Raw genomic sequence first — 24,109 nt, 5'->3', positions numbered from 1 at the left:
CAATAGATACAGAGTGATTTTTTTTTTCTTTTTCTTTTTGTTAGACAACATAGTACTAAAATAAACTTTCAAGAACATGAAAGTCAATTTTAACGTGTCACAGAAGAAAAAAGAACATAAAATTTGTAGATAGCGAAGCCCAAATCGCATTCCTTGCTCACCTACTTTGCTGAAACCAGAAACAAAGGTCAAATGCTAGTGTCATCTGAAAGTACGGGCTAACAAGTTATTCTATAGAGGAAATTAACGTCTGACAAGTAATTATTTAAAGGGTTGGTTAATTATTAAGTGTGCCATATAATTTTTTTTAAGTTCAAATAATAATTAATTACAACACACTAACTAATAAGTATGTTGTATAAATAATTTTAAAGTTCAAATAATATTTAATTACAATAATGTAAAAAAATTATATTATCATTTAATACTAAATTATCATATAATTAAGACTTTTATCACATTTATTTTCAAAGTCATATGTAAAGTGATTTTTAATCAATTGTTAGGATAAAAAATTGTATATTACCAATACGCTAACATTAAATTCACATATAAATTATATTAAATATCTGTATTTAATTCTTACACAATTTCAACAACTGCATTAAAAGAGAAAAATATTTAAAATTGTAAAAAGACATGCATCACTTTAAAAAGATAAATCTAAGATTGTAAAAAGATTAAAAATATAGTTTTTTTTTAGAATGGTACATAAATCTTTTAAATAAGATCGATTGATAATTTAATATATAAGACAATCTTTACAAAAATAACTTGGCAATATAGATAGTTGATCCTATTTTTTTTGTTCTAAATTATAGGTAGGTAATTTTATATCAATTGAAAATAAATATAACATAGTGAATTACATTTTTTAGTAGAGTTTACACGCACATATATAAGATTTGAACTTTGGTACCTTGCATAAAAGGAATTAAGCATGTAATATATGAACTAACATCCGCAAGCATATAATTGAAATTTGGAGAGAAAGAACATAGTTTGACATTAAAAAATGAAATTAAGAAAGATAACCTAAACATAAAAGATTATAATTAAACTTTATTTTACTGTTAAAACTCAAATGTATTTTTTATATAAGGATGAATTTATTTTATATAGTTTTGTCAAATACTACTTTTCATCCAAATTTTCAATTAATATAAATAGATTGATTTTATTTGTTTGTAATTGACTGATATGTACAATATAAATTTAATTTTAAATGTTTGTGAGCATTGATGCAAGAATTATAATAGGGTATTTTAATTTCATCCTTATATTTACAAATGTTTTTATATACATGGTCTGTCATAGTATTATTACATTGTCATTCTTTTTTTAATAAGGAGAATTTTAACGCAAACTTCTAAGACGAGTTTAAATATTTAAAAATGATAAATTTATATTTTAAAATATATTTATTACATTTTATAATTTTAGTTTAATAAATATAATATTTCATAAAATCATACTATTTTGAAGTACTTAAACTCATTCGTAAGAAGTGAGGTTAATAATTTTTTTTATTAAAATATGTTACACATTTTTATTAAAATTTATCTTAGTCTTTATATATGTACCATATTTTTAGCTTGATTTTTATGTGTTACTAGACAATCAAAATTAAAAATAATAAAAAATTATAATGTAGATAAATATAAAAATTTTATTGACATTAAATATCAAATTTGAACACTTATAATATTTAATAACTTTCTATCCTTCATATACTTATGATATAGATAAATTCTATAAAATATTGTAAAACAATAAAAGTAATATATACTTTATGTATTATTTTATTTTAATATATTTTTAAAATATAAGTAAATATTAAAATTAGATAATATTACTTACAAATGTCTATAACGTATGAAAATTGATATGTATAATTATAAAAATAACATTAAATGATTCAACAATTAGATTAATTAATTTATACTATAAAATGTTATTAAGAGTATAAGTGTTCAAATTTAATGTCCAATATGTATACTAATTAGGTTTTGATTTAATAATTTAACCTTTTTTTTATTATACTGGCTCTTCTCTTCCACGGCTAACTTACATCATTGTCAACCATCTATACAAATATCACTAAACAACCTTTATTAGGTGCAACCATGAAACCAACACTTCATCACCCATATCAATACTTTTGTGTCTTTTTCATCATATTTCAAACTTAACAATAAACTACTGTAGTTGTCATGCTCCTTTTCCATATTGAACAATTACTTTTGGAATCACCTTGAAACCATTGTTATCTTTGTTATGAAAGCAATAAGTCTCAACTATTATCACTAGAGAACTACTATGTTCCTGAAATATTTTACTCTGTCATTGAAGTATATGTAAAAAGAAAAAACTAAAATAAAATATAAAAATTAAATAATTAAACTAAAACAAAAAAAAAAGTAAAGTTAAAAGACTTGAATATTAATATTGCCAAAATTTTTATTTAATTTTTAATCATAAAAAATATCTACAAAGTATTTGATACGCAGAACTTCCAAACTTTAAAACCCTAAACTACTTAAAAGTTCATTCATATATTCTAACAAAAGAAAAATATGTGTGATGAACGATAGAAATAATTAATAAAATTAAGAATATTTTACTAACTTAACGTTTTTACTAGCATGTTATCGTTATAAACCACTCATTTTGTAGTGTGTTTTTACCCCTATTAATTAGAGAACTAACATGTTAAAGTATGTTATCTTGCGAACTTAATTGAATTTATTCTTCTACTTCTTTAATTCTTAATTTTTGTGAAGTTTTTGTTTCCGTATTTTTACTAATGAAAAAAAAAAAAGTTTCTTACGTCAATTAAAAACAACTTTTAATATTGATTAATGAACCGATATAAATGCATACAATATATTTTATATTAATCAATCGACCAACGTAAGTACATTTTCAAGTTCATTAATGGTGTAGCTAATAAAATTTAAAAATAAAAATAAAAATTTATGTTCGTTAATAGCGTAATAAAACATTCTAACAAAAGTTTAAAAATATAAATAAAAATTTGTGTTCATAAATAGCATAATTAAAAATCTTAATATAAGTTTAAGAATATAAGTAATAATTCATGTTCTTCATCTATAATTTATGTCATTTTATTTATGTGCGCCTATGAAATATTTCATTTTAAATCAATTTTACATTAGGTGTAAAAATAACCAAAATAAAATTTTTGCAATTTCTTACCTTTATAATTATACTTTTTACCTTAGTTTTAAAAATAAAAAATGTAGAAAGTATCTTTTACATTAGTTATTTAACAATTAATATAAAAAGTTTTGTAGTTTTTTACCTTGATCATAGACTTTGAAGAGACATCACTTTTTAACACAAAAATCTTATTTATATAAATTTTATATTTATTTCAAATAACTTTTTATGATTTATTCAACTTTTAGCATAGAATTTTGAAGGGGTTTGGACAAATATATATTTTTAAAATTATATATTCCAACATTTTTTTCTATTTTTTTTCATTTTTTTACTTTCTAAATCAGTTCAATTTAAACTAATGTAATTTTTTCTACATTGGTTATATGTTAAAAAAAAATTATCGGTTTAAAAAATTTTACTTCATTTTTTTATTATAACATTTTTTTTCTACTAGTGTTTGGAATTAGATCTTCACAGTATCACTTCAAAAACTTTTTTTCTACCTTCATAACACATTCCAAAAACTTCAGATCATTGTTGAAGAATAAATGTAAATTTATCCAACTTAACTTACATGCACTTACCTAACTTAATCTAACATAATTCAAATTGTTGGTTTTCAACAGAAAATCACTTTTGACATTTTAAGTTAGAGAGGAATTTGTCATTAGCAATGAACTATTCCAAAAATTGAACATTGATGTGAAACTATTTTCATGATTAAAGACTAATATTTAAAAAAATTTAATGAAATCGAATTAAATTGTAAACATAAAAGGATTAATATTATTTTAATAAAAAGTAGATAATTATTATATAAAGAGTCGTGAATGCCGGGGTAATGTTATGAAAAACTCAAATTTTAAAGACTATTGAAAAACTATTTTACAACTAAATAAAATCTTTTAATTATAAATATCAAATTAATTGAAATTGTGTAATGCATATAAAAATGAAATATATTTGGGTTAAATTAGTAGATTATCTCTTTAACTCTCAATTTTATTTTAATTTGGTCCTTTAATATTTTATTTCTTATTTAGTATTTCAAATAAAGTATTTTTTATATTAAAAGTGTTAACTTTATTAAAAATTATTATTTTGTTTTTATAAACTTCAACAAAATCACATTATAATTCTGTAAACTTTTTAATTGCCTCATTTTTTTCTCTTTCTTATTTTTTCTTCCTTTTTTTCTGTTGTTTTACACTTTCTTTTACTCTTGATTCATGCAGGAAAAGACAGGTAGAGAGTTAATGACAACAACACGGAGCGCAATGAGATACTAGTGTTTGTTTTAATTGAGACAAAGCCTCAATGTCACACTTGTTGCCTGACTCTCCATTTTTTCTAATGACCTTGAGACCTAAACAAAAACTCAATTGGTTGGATCTTGAGATTGTAGGAAGATTTTTACCGGATTTTAAAGAGGGGAGGGGAACGGGTGGAAATTAATCAGAGATATTTTTGTTATAATTCACAGAGAAGAGGAAGATAAACAATATTTTTTTAACAGACATAACATTTTTATATAAAAAATGATTAATTTTTTTTTTCAGTTAAAAGATTAAAATGATTACAAAAATTTAGAAGATTAAAATAATTAAATAAATAGAAAATCAAACTGAAACAAAATTAAGAGTTAATAAACTAATTTATTAATTTAGTCATACATGCATGTTAGTCTTATTTATTTTACAGTAATTATATTTGTACTTAAATTTATACAACAATTTTTTATACAATAGAAATCTAAAGAAAAAAAATATGTATAATGAAATAATAATGTGATAGTAAAAAGTGAATATATATAAATTACCATAAAATTTTCATGTGCAAATAGTTTTTTATAATTATAGTGAATAATAATTGTGGGATCCAATGTTGCAAAGGGGAACGCGGTACACAATAATAAACAATAATTTTTCTACTTTTTTACGGTGTAATCTTAGTGGTAACACACTCATATGCAACCGCAAAAGGAGCAACCTATGCATATTGAAGATTTGCATAAATTGCGTAACTGGGGAAGGTAGTTTCTGGACAGGCCTGGTAATTGTGCGGCTTGAGCTTTTGTCTTTTGGAGACGCCGTTTATTACACGACACTACCATCTCAAATGCATGTGTGGACCAAAACGCAAGCATTTTTACGTAAAACTAAGGAAATCCATGTTGCATCACGCCAACTATATCTCTTGCAGATCTTCCATCCCCTCCCCCCAAGGGTCATATATTATTGCGTTATGGTTTATTCGGAAATCTAATTTACTTAAGCATTTATTTATTAATTTTTTATTATATAAAAATTTATATCATATATTTTATCATAATTGCTCATTTTTTATCTTCATATTTTTCTCAATTATTTAATTTAAAAAATTCATTTCAAGATTGTAAAGATGTGATATATAAATAATTTTTTTTAAAAAATCATTAAATAAAAATAAAAGTTGTTTTATTATATTTCATGTATGTTATTTATTATTTTTATTTAAATATTTTGCATATTTTTTTTACTGATCCATAAAATTGAATAATGTTTTACTTTTTTAGTATATTTATATTAATTATTAAATGGTATTTTGATAAAAAAAAATTAACTTAATTTAATCAAATTAAAAAACTAGCATAACTCAATGTAAGTAATTAAAATTAAAGAAACTAATATAACGATTAAAATTATAATTAGGATTGTATTTAAATTAATTGTTAACGTCCTTGTTCAATAGGTTCTATTTATACAATTACTTATGTCATAACCTTAAAAGATAGGTTCTTTTTGAGATACGTAAAATATATCTTATTTTATAAATGTATGCCATAAAATTTATTAAAATAAATTTAAAAAATTATTATAACTTTAAAATACGTTCATATTTTTTTACAGGTCCTAACAAGTCTAAAATAAATTGAAAAATTATTAGAATTATAAACTATTTTAATTTCTTTTATAAATTATTCTAAATGATATTAAATTAATTATTAATTAATATATTTTTCTTTAAATACTTGTTAATTATTATTATTATTATTATTATTATTATGTGTTAATAGTAAAACAATTAAATTTACACAATTTATTTAGACTTTTATTGCTGATAAGTTCATATTTTGATATATTTTATGACTTATATTTATACACTTAAATCCTATTTTATATATATTTACACTAATTATGCTATTAATTGTTGCAGTTTAGCTAAAAGTTGTTATTAGTGTATTATGAAGATATTTTAGATAAAAATTAGATATTTTTAGTCTTTGGCTATGTTATGTGAAGCTGAGTTTGAATTTTAAATTTAAACTTACATATAAAGATTATAAAGATTTGAAGCAATTCTGATTGTGTATAAAATCGATTTTAAAAAATAGAGCTCAATCAATTGAAAACTCAAAATACAACTTATATAAAGAGGCCTTATGCTCCACACTTGACATACTTCCGCTTCTCTATACACATTTTTCTCCTTCTTAATTCTAACCAAACTCATATTTGAGAGTCATTGGAGACTATTGGCAAGGATGACAGGTTTCTTCTTGAAGTCCAAGCAAGTCATTGAGCGTCCTTCAGAAAACGAGAACTCTTTTTTTTTTTGTGGTTATGAGTTTATTTATCACGTTCTTTGTAATTTATTTTGTTATGAGTAACTAAATCCATAGCTAAAGTTATGACAAATCTTACTGCAAACTTTGTGTGATTTTTACTTTTAATGTTGGTATTAGTTTTCCTTTATTGTTTGGTTTTTATTCTATTAGATTATAGTGTGTATGTTAAGATTTGATCACCCTTAGCATCTTATAGTTAGTTGCATTGTAGGCGATTGTACCACGTGTAATTAACAAAACTATAGAATAAAATGAGGCAAGGGGCTAGATTAATCACACTTAATTCTTTTCTTTCAAATGTTATTGAATTAACGAACTCATACGATCTTCATATTTTCTCGACGAATTATCTTGCATGATCATTGAGGGTGTTTGCTCAGGAAAAAGAATATTGACATTGCATAATCATTGGGTATTAATAGAATTAATTATGAGTGATTGATAAATATTTGGATACCAATACCGAAATTAAATTAATTAGAATATAAAGAAATATAGTATGTGAATCTATAAGTCCTGAGCTTATCTCATCCAATCTCTCTTGTACGTTGTATTATTGTTCTTTTAATTTATTGTTAATATTAAGCTCTATTTTTGATTCGTTACAATCTCGTTACGATTAAACAATCAAATTAAGTTATTCTTGGTACTTGAAAATAATTTATATGAGACGATAACTTGAAAACTTTTAATTTGAAAACTCTTTATTACTTTTTGATAGGTACACTTGCGTACGAACAAGTTTTTGGTGCCATTGCCGGGATTAGTTTTCAATATTAAAGAAAATTGAGTATTTGGTTAATTTAAATATTTTTATTTTTATGTTGTTTTATTCTCACTCGTTCTAAACCTATTGCAGAACTTGCTTTTGATCTAGAAATTGAGAAGACCGCATGTAGGCTAACGAAAGAGTATAAAAAAAAGAAAAAAAGTGGCAGAAGAATGACCAATCTTGGAGTGCATGACACTCACTACTGAGGGTGATGCTCGGAGCATTATAGCTCCTGACAAAGAGGCTAATAATTTTGAGTTAAAGTCGACCTTGACCAATCTAGTCTAGAATTCCACATTATTTTTGCAGCAACATGACAAAGACTCCCACCTTCATTTGAAAAGTTTCTCCGACTCACTAATACTATCAAATACAATGATGTCACCAAAGATGCTAAAAGGCTTCGCCTCTTTCTATTCTTTATCACGGAAAGGGTGACCTAACCCAACAATTCTTAACCAAATATTTTTCACCATCACTTTATGTGAAGCTAATGATAGAGATTTCTAACTTTTAACAATATGAGTCTGAATCTCTATTTGAGATATAAGAGTGCTTTGGAGAACTTTAAAAAAAATATTCATGTCATAATTTTTCTGTATGAAAGTAAATATAGATTTTTTATATTAAATTCTCATCTTCTAATAGAAAAGAAAATTTAAGAGAAAACAAAATTCTTAAGAGAAAGGAGAATATAGAAAAAAGTTACAAAATAAAAACAGAAAAAAGAATAATAAAAAAGAAAAATTAAAAAAAAATCACAATTAACAACTTCACCGTCTCTTATTGTTGCATTCTTAAAATAAGATTTTTTATATTAAAATTTAAAATACACTTATTTTTTTAAAATATTTTTTTTAAAATAAAATAAAATATTTTTTTTCATATATATATATATATATATATATATATATATATAAAGAGAAAGAGAGTTTTGTTTTATAATATTAATTTATTTTTGTTTTATTGGCTCGAAGGACATGTCATTATAGAAAGTCAGGCCTGGAGCCGAAAATCTGATGAAAACAGGGGTTGCTTCCTGCAATAGTCATAAGTCACGACAACTTTTTTCTTTACAATTTTTTTTTTTTATGTTGGACAGCGTAATAGTATAATATTTTTTGTTGTTTTAAAGAATATGCACATTTGGGCTCGAGGAGCCAGTTGGGAGTGCAAAAAGAAATAGACCGACTTGAGCCTATCAAATCCGAAAGTTTGTAGTTTTTTTCAAAAGCTGGGAAGGGCCTAAAATTAATTTTCTTTTTAAAAGGCATATATTGGGTTTCGTTATGTCCCAAAATACTTGGCGCAATTTTATTCATTTTTATATATTTTTATTTTATTTTATTTAATCAAATTTCTATTTTATAGCCTTTAGCCTATTTTAGTAAAATTATTTTTTTATATATTTAAATTTAATTCTTTTAATTTTAAATTATGATAATAATAATAATAAGAGATGGTTAAAATAATTTAACATAATATCAATTTTTGTTTTTATATTATATTATATTTTACTTTTATTTTCACTTTAACATTTATCTTCCTCTATCAAGAGTAATAATAAATAGGTAAATAATGTAATATTCATATTTCTTATCTAATATAGAAAATAAAATATAACTAAAAATAAAAATTTAATGAAACTTATTTATACTCTCTTCATTATATTTGTGAAAGTTTAAAAGTATTAAAGCTTGAAAATGAAGTGGTTTATGAGGTTTTTAATTTATCAGTAGAGCAAAACTAAGATTTCTATTCTAACAATTTACTTAATTTACATTACGTATATATATAAACTTAAGAAATAAGTAATATTGTTTCTTGCGTAGTAAATTTCTATCTAGAATTTGAATGCAAAATAAAATTAAAATAATTAACTATTAATATTATAAATACTTCAAATCAATGTTTACAATAAAATTTATCAAGTGATATAAATTCTAAGTTTAACATAAAATTATTAATAACTTATTAACTGAAAATGAAAACTTAATAAAATATTACACACTTCAATTTAATTCAAATACTACAAAGTAGTTTTCTTCCATAAGGTCACTAAACTATGATCCTAGAATGTACCAACCATTTTTATTCTCTTCTTATTTGTCTTCTTGAAAATAGTTAGTTAGGGTGAGTATCCTCCATCCTACTAAATTCCTTATTTTAAAATAATAAGTATACAATATTGAAAATATTCTCTAACACAATTTCATCATACATTGATTAATAATAACACAGATCATGCAAATGATTACTAAAATAGAGCACATACAGAAAATCAATCACATATTGTGTGTAATATTTGATAAATCCATAGTTTGACTAATATTTTAGTGTAATTCTAACCCATTTGATAAAGAAAACGTGTTAGAAACAGCAGAAAAACTTAGAAAAATATAATGATTGAAGGTTTTCTTTTATTATGTAGTTAGTTTAACATTTGTGAAATTTATGCTTAGAAATTAAGAATTTAATCTTATTTTTATAGGAATAATCTGAGCAAGGTTCATGGAAATGGAAGATCAATGGAAAGGAAGGGGAAGAATAACAATTATGGACTCTAAAACACAATAACAATGAAATGCAGGCTGGGCGTGATCACTCCAGAGCTCAAAAGAGAAGTGAAGCGTAGGCGTAACCACTTTTATCATTGAAAGTGAGTGTTCCAAAGAAGCCTCAAATTCAGCAAGCTTTGCGTAACCATTTTTATCAGCAAAAGTGAGCATTCCAGAGAAGGTAAAATTTTAGAGTATTCTGCGTAAACACTTTTATCATTGAAAGTGGATGTTCTAGAGAGTCCTCAACTTGTCAAGTTGTGCATGACCACTTTTACTCATAAAAGTGTTAATGCAGAACCATTCGACATCCGGTGTTGCAACTCTTAGCAGCGAAAGTGATAGTTCCAGACTTCCAGAATCACATGAGCCTCTGCGTAGCCACTCTTATGGAGAAAAGTGACAACGCACATAATCAAAAATTTCTATAAATACCTGATTAAGCTTAGAACTCGAGGTCTTTTGTTCATTTTCCATTTTTTCTGTTAGATTCTCGTTGAGAAAGAGTGAGAGAGAGGATTGGGGTTGAACTCCGAAGCTTCAAGAAGAGGGATTGGACTGGAGCTCGTGGAGATGACTTTTCTGAGTTTCTTCTCTTCTTCTCATTCTTTCTCTTTCTCTGTCACAATGTCTGTGTAATTCTTTGTAGTTAGGAGTTTATGTACCTCGAATTGATGTATTGATTTAATTCTTGCTTCTAAAATTTAAGTTTTTGGATTAATTGAGTTGTTAATTCTGCACTTTACGTAATCTTTGAATGAGAATTCATTTGATTAATCAAAGAGAAACCTTTACCAATGGGAATTGGATTTGCTTCTCTGATATGAATTAGCAACCAGAATTGGGACTCTCTTAGGGATAAGAAAACTTAATTATGCGATCTTTAGTTCTAATTCTTAATGCAACTTGAAATTGAATTTCACCTAAGGGATTAGGGAGTTTCAGTTGATCGTTAGGGTCAATGATTTAAGGGATTAAACATTGACTATTAATAAGAGAAATTGATTGTCAATTAACCAATTGCTTGAATATTCAGAGGCATAATTGAATTGATACTGACATTCTTGGGAAGTAAATTCCTAACTATCATTCATCCATTTCTAATCTCAACATCACAATCGTATTTCTGTTTTACTGCAAGTTAATTTCTTTGTATTGCTCTGGTTTATTGCTTTATTGTTACAAACCTTCCAATTTCATATGACTCAACTAGTTTTCAATCTGAGAAGTGGTAATTGAATTCCTAATTCTCTGTGAGACGATACTTGGATCTTAATTTTACTCATTACTTTCTGTAATTTCTAGTTCACTTGCTAGAGTTAAGAAATGTTACAACAATATTCATAACATATTTCTACACTGATCTGTATGTTATAATACATATATTATATCACATCAATCGATATGTCATAATACATGTGTCATAATCACACCTCTCGATATATTACAAAATATATATCATAACAACATCAATTGATATATTACAATACATATATTATAATGACACAATTTCTACACTATTTCACATTTATCATACTTTCATAATCATTATCTATGGAATCCCTTGAGGACTTCATAGTTTAAATAGTTACTGGTTAGCCGTTGCACACAGATACAATGTGTGCCAACCCAGCCCCTTTCAGTAAAAGTGTTGGTTAGGAGTTTAGGTCAGAAAATTAGTGTGAGGTCTGTGGTGTCTTTTCCTTCTATTTTTATTAATTATGCGCATTTCATAGAAAAGCATCCACCACCCTCATTTCTCTTAGATTTCACAATCGACCCTGTCTTTCACAACCTTAATGTATCTCCTTGACTATCCATACTTATTCTCAACATTTCTCATATAATTCTTTTTCTCAATATTTCTTATTTCATTTTAATATCATTTTCATCAATTAACATGTTATAATACGTGAGTTATAATTTATATAAATCTATGTATTACAATACCTGTATCATAATTACACTTATTAGTCAGTTATGACTCATGTATTATAATCACACATCTCATATTACTCACTTTTCCTCAATAATTCAAATCCACTAACTTTAACATACAACAGTTATGAGACAAAGATTCATATTTATCATATTATATCAGTCTATCATAAAAAGATCATCGATCAATTTCATACCACACAGATCAATATAATGTGCCGAAGGTTGAACACTTTCAGACTCAGACCAATCGTACAATTACACTTTCTTAGTATTAATAAAGTTATCTATCCTAAAGTTTGACATAATTCAATATTCACAACATATCTATTATTCCAAAAATATCAAATAACAAATCTTAACTACCTCTGAAGAATGTTTACTAGTAAAATCATAATATTCCTCAAAAATGGTTTTGTTCAGAGCTTTTGATACAACTTATATTTAGATATTTCTGAAAATAAGCATGGATTTTTCATGTCAAACTTTCTATTCCTACACTTTAGATTTTAAGAAAAACATTAGGATTTTAATAGAAAAACTTAAGTGTTTTCAAATCAAAATACCAAAAAGAGTTAGGGTTTGGGATCAACTTCCCTTACCTGGAAATGAGTTTCTCAGACTAAGTTTTCCTAGAGATCTAAGGGAAAGGTACAATGGTCTTGATGGAAATATCGTTCAAAAGATGAAGTTTTCCTTGAGTATTTTAGAGTAGATGTCTTCTGAGAAAGAGAAAATCAAAGAAAATGAATGATATCACAACCCGTTTTTATAAAGAATTGATGACATTATACATCACTATTAAAGCCCCAATGGCATTTTCATACAACCAAAAATTAATGTAAGTATATGTATTTACAATAATTTCTCTACATAGAGCTCAAAATACAATTTTATAAATAACAATTACATTCTTATAAAATTGTAGCTAAATAGTCTAGACCTATCGCTAAAATCTAGACTAACTAAATAATTAAAGCAATAATTCTCCTAAAAAGTATGTTGATTTTGACATTCCTTAGTGTTACGCAATCAGAATATAGCAATATTCTTTGTGTAAAATCACTAACTAACAAGTATAGTAGGTAATTGTAGCAAGTAATAAAATTTTAGAAATCAATATGAGTCCTAAGTATCGTCCACAAGGTATGTATGTATGCGTTAACACTCTATGTAATGAGAGTGTACATGTGCAAAGTTCACTGCAGAGACTCCTTCAAACCCTTTGTGCGTGTTCACTGTGAGTAACCAGAGTGATAACGCACAGTTGTGTGTGTCTACTTTCACTCCCAAGAGTGGTAACGCCCAGTTGCGTATTAGCACTTTAGGTAACAAGAGTGTTCACGCGAAAACTTTGCTGCAAAATTCAGGAGTAAGAAACTTTTGCGTAGACACTTTATGCACTTAAAATGTCCACTTAAATGATCAACTTTCAAAAATAACCTCTGCGCCTCAACTCTTCTTCCTCAAAGTGGTTACTTAATTGATGAACATCATTCAAAATACACTTCCACCACTTTGTTCTTGCTTGAACCAAAGCCTACAAACATTAAAATCCAAATTACATTTCATTATCACTAGAAAAAATCAGAATTAATCACTACATCCTAACTAAAAATTCAGAAAATGCAGAATTCTAAAATTCAAAACTAACTACAATTAAAATTTTGTAACTAAATTTTATCAAGAGTAAAGGGTTAGAAATGTGAGTTGCCTCTCACAAGCGCTCTTTTAACGTCACTAGCTTGATGCCTCATGTTTCTGAATCAAGAGAAAACACAAGGAATGTTCTTTGTGAATACCTCTCCATGATAAACTTTCAACCTTTGGCCATTGACCTTGAACTCTCTCCCTGTCTTTTGATCCTCAATTAAGATTGCACCATAGGGAGATACTTCCTTTATCATAAAAGGTCCAGACCATTTTGATCTAAGCTTTCCTAGAAATAATTTCAGTCTTGAATTAAACAATAGAACTTGTTGTCTAAGGTTAAGCTCTCTTTTTAGAATAAATCTATCATGGATCTCCTTGGTTCTCTCCTTGTATAGCTTGGCATTTTCATAGGCCTGCTGCCTAAATTTCCTCCAGCTCATGTAGCTGTAATATCCTCTTCTCTCCAGCACTTGCTAAGTCAGAATTCAGCCATTTAGTGGCTTAATAGGCTTTATGTTCCATCTCGAAAGGTAAATGACATGCCTTTCCAAAGACTAATTGGTAAGGTGACATACCAATTGAAGTCTTATAGGCAGTTCTATATGCCCACAAAGAGTCATCTAACTTCTTTGATCAGTAACAACCTTGTGTTTTACACCATACTTTGCTAGAACTAATTCAAGATGCTTATTGCAGAAATAAGCATCTATATCACTTATTAAAAATCTGGGTACTCCAAATCTAGCAAAGATGTTCCTTCTAATGAATGAAATCACCACCTTGGCTTCATTTGTCCTTGTTGGAATGACTTTTATCCACTTGGAAACATAATCAACTACTACAAGAATGTATTCATGAGAGAAAGACATAAGAAAGGGTCCCATGAAGTCAATTCCCCATACATCAAATAATTTCACTTTCAAAATATTTATTAATGGCAACTCATGTTTCCTAGAGATGTTACCTGTCCATTGACACTTATCACAACTCTCAACATAATTCTTGGCATCTTTAAAAAGTGTAGGCTAGAAAAATCCTGCTTGTAAGACTTTTGCAGCAGTTCTTGAACTCCCATGATAACATCCATATTCTGAATTATGACAATGCAACAATATTTCAGCTTGTTCTCTTTGTGGGATACACCTTCTAAGTAGACCATATACCCCTATTTTGAACAAATAAGGGTCTTCCCATACATAGAATTTGTTGTCATGTAGAAATTTCTTTCTTTACTGCCAAGTAAATCTCTTTAGAATGAGTTGAGTGGCCTTAAAGTTTGCTATGTCAGCAAACCAAGGTAGATCTTCTACAGTAAGTAGTCTCTTATTTGAAAATTCTTCATTAATGTCTAAGGAATTAGAGGTTAAACTGTCCAATGGAAGTTTGGACAAATGGTCAACTACCCCATTTTCCTTTCTTTTTTTTTTTTATCTCTAATTTCTAATTCAAACTCCTGTAGCAGCAAAATCCATCTCAATAATCTTGGCTTGGCATCCTGTTTGGACAACAAATATTTGAGGGCAGAATCAATATAGAGTATGACTTCAGATCCCATTAAATATGATCTAAATTTGTCAAAAGCAAACACAATAGAAAGGAGTTCCTTCTCAGTAGTTGTGTAATTTACTTGTGTAAAATTTAAGACTTTGCTAGAATAATAAATGGCATGCAGTTTCCTATCCTTTTTCTATCATAGAATAGTACCTACTGCACTATCACTTGCATCATACATTAATTCAAAAAGGTAAATTCAAATAAGATTTTGCAAGAATAGGAGCAAAAATAAGCTTCTCTTTTAAAACATAAAATGCATGCAAATAAGAATCATTAAACACAAACTCAACATCCTTGACAAGTAAATCACTAAGAGGTTTTGCTATTTTTGAAAAATCTTTGATAAACCTCCTATAAAGGCCTGCATGACCTAAGAAACTCCTAACTCCCTTAACATTAATTGGCTAATAACTTCTATTTTTGCTTAATCCACCTCCATTCCTTTTTCAGAAATTCTATGGCCAAGGATAATTCCTTCTTGGACCATGAAATGACACTTTTCCCAATTCAGAACAAGGTGAATGTCTTGACATCTCTGCAAAATAATGGACAAATTAGCTAAAAAATCATCAAAAGAATTACCAAAAACAAAGAAATTATCCATAAACACTTTAATAATTTTCTCTACTAAATCAGAAAAAATAGACAACATATACTTTTGAAAAGTAACAGGAGCATTGCATAATCCGAATGACATTCTTCTATATGTAAAAACTCCAAATGGACATGTAAATGCAGTCTTCTCTTGATCCATAGGGTCCACCGCTATTTGATTGTAGCCAGAATATCCATTAAGAAAACAACAGAAAGCATGTCTAACTAGCCTTTCTAACATTTGATCAACAAATGGCAATAAAAAATGATCCTTTGTAGTTGCATCATTTAATTTTCTATAATCAATACACATGTGCCAGCTTGTGATTGTCCTCGTAGGAATTAATTCATTCTTCTCATTAGGGACAATAGTCATCCCTCCTTTCTAAGGGACAACTTGGACTGTACTAACCCATTGGCTGTCCGAAATTGGGTAAATAATTCCTGCATCCAGCAACTTCATCACTTCTTTTCTTACCACTTCTTTCAAAGCTGGATTTATCCCCTTTAAATATGAAATATGCCAACCAATTGCAAACTTATGAGCTCTTAAAATTCTCAGCAATTTCTCTTCCTCCTCTCTCTTGAGATCATTGCTAATAATCACTGAATTTTCATGTTCTCGGTCTAAGAAAGAATATCTCAAGTGGGAGGGCAATTGTTTTAGCTTAAGTTTCTCAGCCTTCTCTTCTTTTATTTCATTTTTCAGTTCTTCCTTTGCTGAATTTTCTGAAAAAGGGACAATTGGCAAGGTGTCCAGCTGCTACACATATTCTCTCAAGTGTTTTTCTTTTTTTACAGGAGTAGAATAATTCCCTGCAACTATTGTTTCCCTTAATAATGAAATCTCATTAGCATTATCAATAAAGTGAAGGAAAGTAATAGAATCTAGAATGTTAACCCTCATACAAGTAATATCATCATTGGGATGTTTGAGTGCCTCAAATTCATTAAAAATAACCTTCTCATTCTGCACTCTCAACATAAGCTTTCCCTTTTGAACATCAATTAAAGCTCTCCATGTGGTTAGGAATGGTCTGCCCAAAATTAAAGGAATGTTGGCATCCACTTCCATATCCAAGATTACAAAATCTGTAGGAAAAATAAATTTGTCAATCTTAACTAGCAAATCCTCTACAATTCTATAAGGATATGTGTAAGATTTGTCCACAAGCTATAAAGTTAGGCTAGTAAGCTTGACTTCCTCTATTCCAAGTCTCTTCATGATAGCAAGAGGCATAAGATTAATGCTGGCCCCAAGATCACATAAAGCTTTACCCACGGTACAATTTCCAATAGAGCATGGGATGCAAAAAGAACCTGGATCCTTTAATTTTTGAAGGAGCTTCCTTTGCAAAATAGCACTACATTCTTTCGTCAAAGGGACTATTTTATCATTCTCAAGCTTCCTCTTCTTAGATAACAGCTCCTTGATGAATTTAGCATAGGAAGTGTAAAATCCTCTTTTCACTTTTTGGTAAATTATGTTTTGTTTGACATTAAGTAGCATTAACGTGCATTTAGAAGGATGTATAGAGGATTTTTGTAAGGATTTTGGTGCAGAAGATCTCACTCAGGCGAGGTAAATCTTGCCTAGGCGAGATTGAGCGTGCATGAATACCTTGTTACAGGGCTATCTCGCTCAAGCTAGATAAGATAAATGTTGTCCAACTGTCACCTTGCCCAGGCGAGAGTGATCTCGCCCAGGCGTGCTGAGGATTTTGTCCAGGCAAGATTGGTCGTTCAGGTGAGGACTCACAGGAGAAATATCATGCTTTCTGAACACCATCTCGCTCAGATGAGATGGAGCTCGCTCAAGCGAGCATATGAGAAAAAAAGATACAAGACCACTATTTGCATATCTCGCTCAGGCAAAATGCCCGTCGCTCAAGCGAGAACTCTGATTTCTCCGATCATTTTTCTTATTTTTGTTTCTTATGGATATCTCTTGGTATTAAGGAGAACTTCTATAGTTGACCTTCAATCCTTTTTCATATCTCTCCGTGAACTCATCTTGGAGGTAAGGAGAGCTCTATTTTATCGTTATAGTACAATATTTATTTTGTACTTATAGAGCACTGTTATGTGAATATTGTACGAGAATATGTAGTTGAGATATCTTTTGTATGAATAATGGATGAAAAGATGTTTGTTTGATGGTTTGGACTAGTTAGTTGTTTGGATTAAGTGGTTGGTATATGTTCATATGTATTATATGATGATTGTTCAATGTGAAATATTATGAAATTTCCTGAGTGATTATTATGAGATTTTGTGAAATATGTTTGGGTAAAATGATATTGATCAGAAAGGAGTTAACAGTTATGACTATATCAATAAGTTTATAAGTGGAATGGATTAGAATGAAATTAGTCTGGAAGTGCTTTACTAAGCACGATCTTATGAATGAGAAAGAGAATAAATCTAAGAATAACTTTTAAAGTCGAATATGAATGAAATCTAATGTGAATAGTTACAGAGATACACTGAGGGTATAGAGTTGAAGACGATAAAAATCTGGGGGAAACGTAGGGTGGTGAGCGACATTCGCGTATGTGTACACACTCTTTCTGAGAGCGAATGTGTCACATGGCCTGACACTCGTTTCATGACTAGACTCTTGACTATGCCTTTGCTAAGAGGCACGATTATTATACATGTTGTATCCGTGTGCATGGGCTAATTGACGACTATCTACCTAGTTAAGTAAGACCTTGAGAAGTGCTGGAGGCATCGATATCTGTGATCACAGTACACTGGGAGTGCGTGTTGGAATAAGAGAAGGGAAAATGGATAATAAATTGTTGAATATTATGTGTGATGTGAATATGTTTGTAATATGAATTCATGAAATTGAATGTGTTGTATTTACGTTAAAATTATGATTTTTTGCTAAATATTTGTAAAGGATAGAATAAATGCTCATCCTTACTAAAATTTTTAGGAAACCAAAATGACAGATCCTCAAGGAAGAATTAGATTATTAGATAGATCAGTATATAATAGACTTAACTATGTATTTAATGAATATCAAAGAGTATGTTATTTTAAATTTTCTGTACTTGTAGAAAATGAACCTAGGGTTTTTGTCATGATAGAGATGAATTTCTCTTGTTGTATCCCTTTTAACTTTCCTAGGAGTAAAATACACCAAACTTTGTGTGTATATATGTACAGTGGTACCGTTAGAACCCTGACAACGCTCACGTATCTATTTATCTACCACGACCATGACTCTCTTGGAAGACTGTCCAGATGAACCTTTGATCCTGTTACTAACAGAGAGGTTAGAGCTAATTTAGGCGACCGGTACCTAGAATCAGACGAGGATCTAGATTCAAAAGGCTTAGCTGAGGTAGAGAGTTGGAACGCTAGAGATGAGTAGGATCAATCTTCAGTAGTTGGTTTTGGGAAAGACTGCTCTAGGACTTGTATATGCTTATGGATTGTAAATATTATGGTTATGTATATGTTGTGTTAAGTCCCATTCATTTTGACAAATAGTTTGTAAAATTTGATGCTAATGTATGTAATTTATATTCAGTTTCCCAAAATGAAGAATACTTAGTGTAATTGTGATATTTATTTATTCTTTACAGTATTTAATATTGTTGTTATATTAGTATTGCAAGTTTTAAAATTTTCATTTACATATAGAACCTAAAGAAAATTTTCAGTAATTTGCTGTAATCAATTCATGGAATTCTGTAAAAGATGTTTTATTTTAATGATTAAGAATAATTCATACATTATACGGATTTTGAGATAAGGATTTTACAGGAAGGTATTTGCTCAAGTGCTTCAGCAAAAGGAATATTTATTTGAAGTTTCTTGAAGACATCTAGTAACCTCTCAAATTGCTTTTCTTGTTTGGGATTTGGCATTCTTTGAGAATATGGAAGTCTCTTGTATTTCTCCTCATCAATAGACTGATTTGCTTCCTCAAATATTTGTCTTTTTGTCTTTCTCATAGCCCTTGGAAAACTTTCTTTTTCTGAATTTTCTCCTTTCAGCAAAGTTAATTTTTCTTCATCTAAATCAGATTTCAACTTCTCTTCCTCAGCATAATTTTTTTCTCTCTGTTTGGGAGGTTTAGGACTCCCCACAACAGCCCCACTCCTTGTCATTACAGCTTGACATTGTTCTTTAGGATTGACAACTGTATTGCTAGGAAATCTCCCTTTTTCTCTGCTGAACAATTGTTTAGCCAGCTGTACAATTTGAGTTTCAAGCTTTTTTTATGGAAAATTCTTGGTTCTTGAAGCTTATTTGGGTCACTTTCATAAATTGCAGCATGGTTTCCTCCATCTCACTCAACCTTTCAGTCATAGGCTTATAGAATTTTTGATTCCTTTGAGGTTGAGTGGCTAGATTCCCTTGAAAATAAGATTGTTGTGCTGCTGGACCTGCACTAGAAAAAGGTAAAGCAGAGTTAGAATTTTTTTGCAGCAGAATTTGAGAATTCCAATTATAATACTGCTGGTTTCTGCTATTAGAATACTGAAAATCAAGTGGGAATGAAGGTTGTTGTCTCTGAAAATTTCCCATAATTAACTTGCTCTTGATGTTCAGTTGTAGGTGCATCACATGCACTATTAGCATGACTTTGTCCACAAAAATCACAAACAAGTTGTATGTTCTGAATTAGAGCAGCTTGTAAATTGCTTATTTGCTAAGTTAGTGCAACAATTTGCTCTGAAAATATTTGGTTTTGCAGCTAGTTTTGTGTAAGGAAAGCCTTAAGAATTTTAGCCTTATATCCTCCACTTCTTATAGAGTGTCTTGAATTAGAATTTTGATACATAGATGAAGCCATCATCTCTATAATCCGTTGAGCTTTCTCCAATGATTTTGTATTCAATGATCCTCTCGGAGCTGCATCCATTCTGGTATGCAATGGTGTAGACACTTCCTCAATAGCTCTTTATATCTCTCCCAAGCCTCATATAAAGATTTTCTTCTTGCTACACAAATGATGTAATTTCTTCTCTTAATTTGACAGCTTTAGATAGTGGAAAATACTTGGTAAGGAATTTATTGACAAGGTTTGGCCAAGTGGTTATGCTTCCTTGTGGTTGAGCTTCCAGCCAGCACTTTGCTTTATCTTTTAAGGAAAATAGAAATAATCTCAATCTAATTGCATTTTCGTTGACTCCATTCATCCTTATTGTGTCACAAAGTTACAAAAAGTTAGAGATGTGTAAGTTAGGGTCATCCAAAATTGAACCAGAAAATTGATCTTGCTGAACTAAATGAAGTAAAGCTAGTTTTATTTCAAAATGGTTGACTTGTATGGTAGGCCTGACTATAGAGGAGTTGTATCCCTGCATGTTAGGTACTGCATAATCGCCTAAAGTTCTCATCATATTCTGTTCAACCATTATTTTCTCTTGAGGTGTTGGTGGTGTAGGAGAAGGAATTTGAAGTTTTTCCGATGTAAGAGTAGAAGGTGTAGATTCTAATTCTTACTCCTTACTTGCTGAATTTCCTGCTCTTAATTCGTTTCTTAGCCTTCTTAATGTTCTGTCTATATTTGAATCAAACACTAGAGCAGTCTTGCTTTTATTTTTCCCACGCATATAACAAAAGGAAAACTAAACACAGCAAAAATACTTGAAAAATGATCAAAATACAAAACAATAATGTGTAGAAGAATTACTAGCATAATATCCTACAAGAAATTAAGAAAGAAAACTAACATCTAACATCTAACATCTAACTAAACACAAAATACGATGGTATAAAATTTATAAAGAATTGGATGGCAACAGTATGCAGAAAAACTATCAAAGAGGTAATACAAAATTCAATCAATAAAAATAGAATTTAAAAGGAAACAGAAAATAAACAACTCAATCTAATTGTGTCCTTGCTTCTAATGATATTGAAAAATAAAGATCCTCGGAAATGGCGCCAAAAACTTGATACGCAATCTGAATACAACAATATTGTTTATGTAAATCACTAACTAGCAAGTATACTAGGTAGTTGTAGCAAGTAATAAAATTTTAGAAATTAATATGAGTTTCAAGTATCGTCCTCAACGATCTTATTTTCAATTACCACTTCACAAATTGACAATTAGTTGAACCACACAATTCATTTGAAAGATTTGTAACATGTAAACAGATGAGAAATAAGAACAATAAAAGGTAATAAAATGTTGTAAAACAGAATACAAATTTTATATTGAAAATAATATGTGAAAAATAGTTAAGAATCACTTCACCAGATTTTCAATTGCAATGTAATCATGTTCTAGACTCTCAAGAATTCTAATTGATTGATAATCAATTTCACTACTTTAACCAAAAGACAATTCCTTACCTCAATGATCCTAATACCTAATTAAACCTCCCTAATTCCTTAGGTGAAATTCAATCAAATACCGCATTAAGTTTTGGAAATTATTTGATTACTATATTATGATACTTATACCTAATATCTCAATAACCTAGGCCTATGACTCAAATTTGAGAAATAAACTCAATTTTCATTAATAAAGATTCCTCTAAATTCAATTGCATGAAGGATTAGTTCATAACTGCATTAAGAACATAATCACATACTCAATTCAATTAAAATCTCAAGGTCCAGATCCAAAATTATGTCACAATATCAAATCTGGATCCATAGATCCCTAACAAAAAAGGTTTAGAACAACATTACAATGGAAGAAGGAAAAGTAAGAGAAGAAGAAGACAAGGAGCAGAAGAACATCTTCCAAGACTCAATCTTCACCCTGATTCCTCTAGTAATGAAGCTTGAAAGTTACTCCCAATCCCTCACTTTGACTTTCCTTGGAAGTTAAAACAGTTACAAAGTGAAAAAATGACAAAATGATCAAAAGTCCCCAAATATGAACTCTTAACTTCTATTTATAATGTTTTTCCCGCCTTTTTCACGCGCATATGTTCTGTGTAAGTAAGGCTTGAGCGTGACTACTTTAAGTAGGCAGAGTGTACACGTGCAAAGTGAGTGGTTACCTTCAGTGACCAGAGTGTACACACGCAACTTGAGTGGCTACTATTAGTGACCAGAGTGTCCATGTGGAAAGTGTTTGAGTAAATTAGCCTTAGGCATGGCTACTCTCAGTGACCAGAGTGTACACTGTAGTGACCCTAAATTACTCTAACTCTAATACCATCACAATATAATATAGTAACTTAGAAAACACCAAAATCTGGTATAATTTTTTTTTCTTTTTCTTTATACAAATATAAGTATAGGTTTCCTTTTCCGAGAAAGTTAGCATGCATATGGTTTCCACATTTCATCATTCCATAGATAATTATCATTCCACACATCTCATTGCTAGTAGCATAATAGAGTAAGATTAATCACAGTCTTATAATATGAAAATACCTCAATATATTAAATATCAGTTGATCCAACTAGTCAAATACTCATAGCTTAAAGTAAAATAGCATTATCCAAATACAATAATCATAACATAATAAGACCAGACTTCCTAAGAGTAGTTCCTCTAATACATAAAAAATAAAAAGAACATCAGTTATAAGGAAAGTAACCTCAATGGGATCAGACTCCTCAGAAGAAGTAGGGGACGTAGAACTAGAAGTAGCAGCACAACAGAGTCTCCACCGTTCTCCTTCATCCATCCAACAGTGCGAGGAGGTGAACGAGTAGGAGCAGTGGGGAATAGGGTAGATGGGTAAGCAGGATGCATATAGGATGACATAGTAGTGTACCTAATAGAGGATTCCACCACATGGACATCTCTCTCGGCTGGTACGAGTGGGGAAATAGGGTTCATAGAAAGAAAAGGCACAGGTGTGGAAACAGGCCTAGAAATCGGAGTACGGGGATCAACTAACATAGAAGATGGGGTAGTAGACAAAGTAGGGTAGGGTAACTGAGTGTCAGCAGGAGGGACAGAAAAGATAATCTCTATAGGGTTGTCAGCAGCGAACTGGGTGATCCATGAGCCTCCACTATCAAATCTATGATTACACGAGCTATTCCATGGAAAATACTTTGCTGAGCCATGGAGTCAAATACCCACATGTCCTCCTCAGAAGGAAGGATCCATACCTTCACCTTGTTCCTGTCCATCTATATAGATAAAAGAAAGAGTGATAGAATGGAACACAAATAAAAGGGGTGAGTTCTCCATACACAATCAACAATCAATTTGCCATACCCCAAGGAAGGTGATGTCACAATCACAAACCATTCAAACAATCAACATTCACCATCATTAAGTATTCAATAGTATAGTAGAGT

At 29.3% G+C, this 24,109-nt stretch overlaps 1 non-coding gene across 1 annotated transcript; it reads left to right on the top strand.

Moving 5' to 3' along the window:
- Positions 1-20,753: 20,753 nt before the first annotated feature.
- Positions 20,754-20,859, top strand: LOC113860430. The gene has a single exon (XR_003503882.1). It is a non-coding gene; the product is annotated as a small nucleolar RNA R71 (small nucleolar RNA).
- Positions 20,860-24,109: the final 3,250 nt, after the last annotated feature.

The sequence above is a fragment of the Abrus precatorius genome, unplaced genomic scaffold (assembly GCF_003935025.1).
Source record: "Abrus precatorius isolate BTA unplaced genomic scaffold, Abrus_2018 Scaffold2, whole genome shotgun sequence".
In the NCBI taxonomy this organism is placed as follows: domain Eukaryota; kingdom Viridiplantae; phylum Streptophyta; class Magnoliopsida; order Fabales; family Fabaceae; genus Abrus; species Abrus precatorius.
The sequence above is the reverse complement of the archived record's forward strand: the minus strand, read 5'-3'. Positions and strand labels throughout refer to the sequence as shown.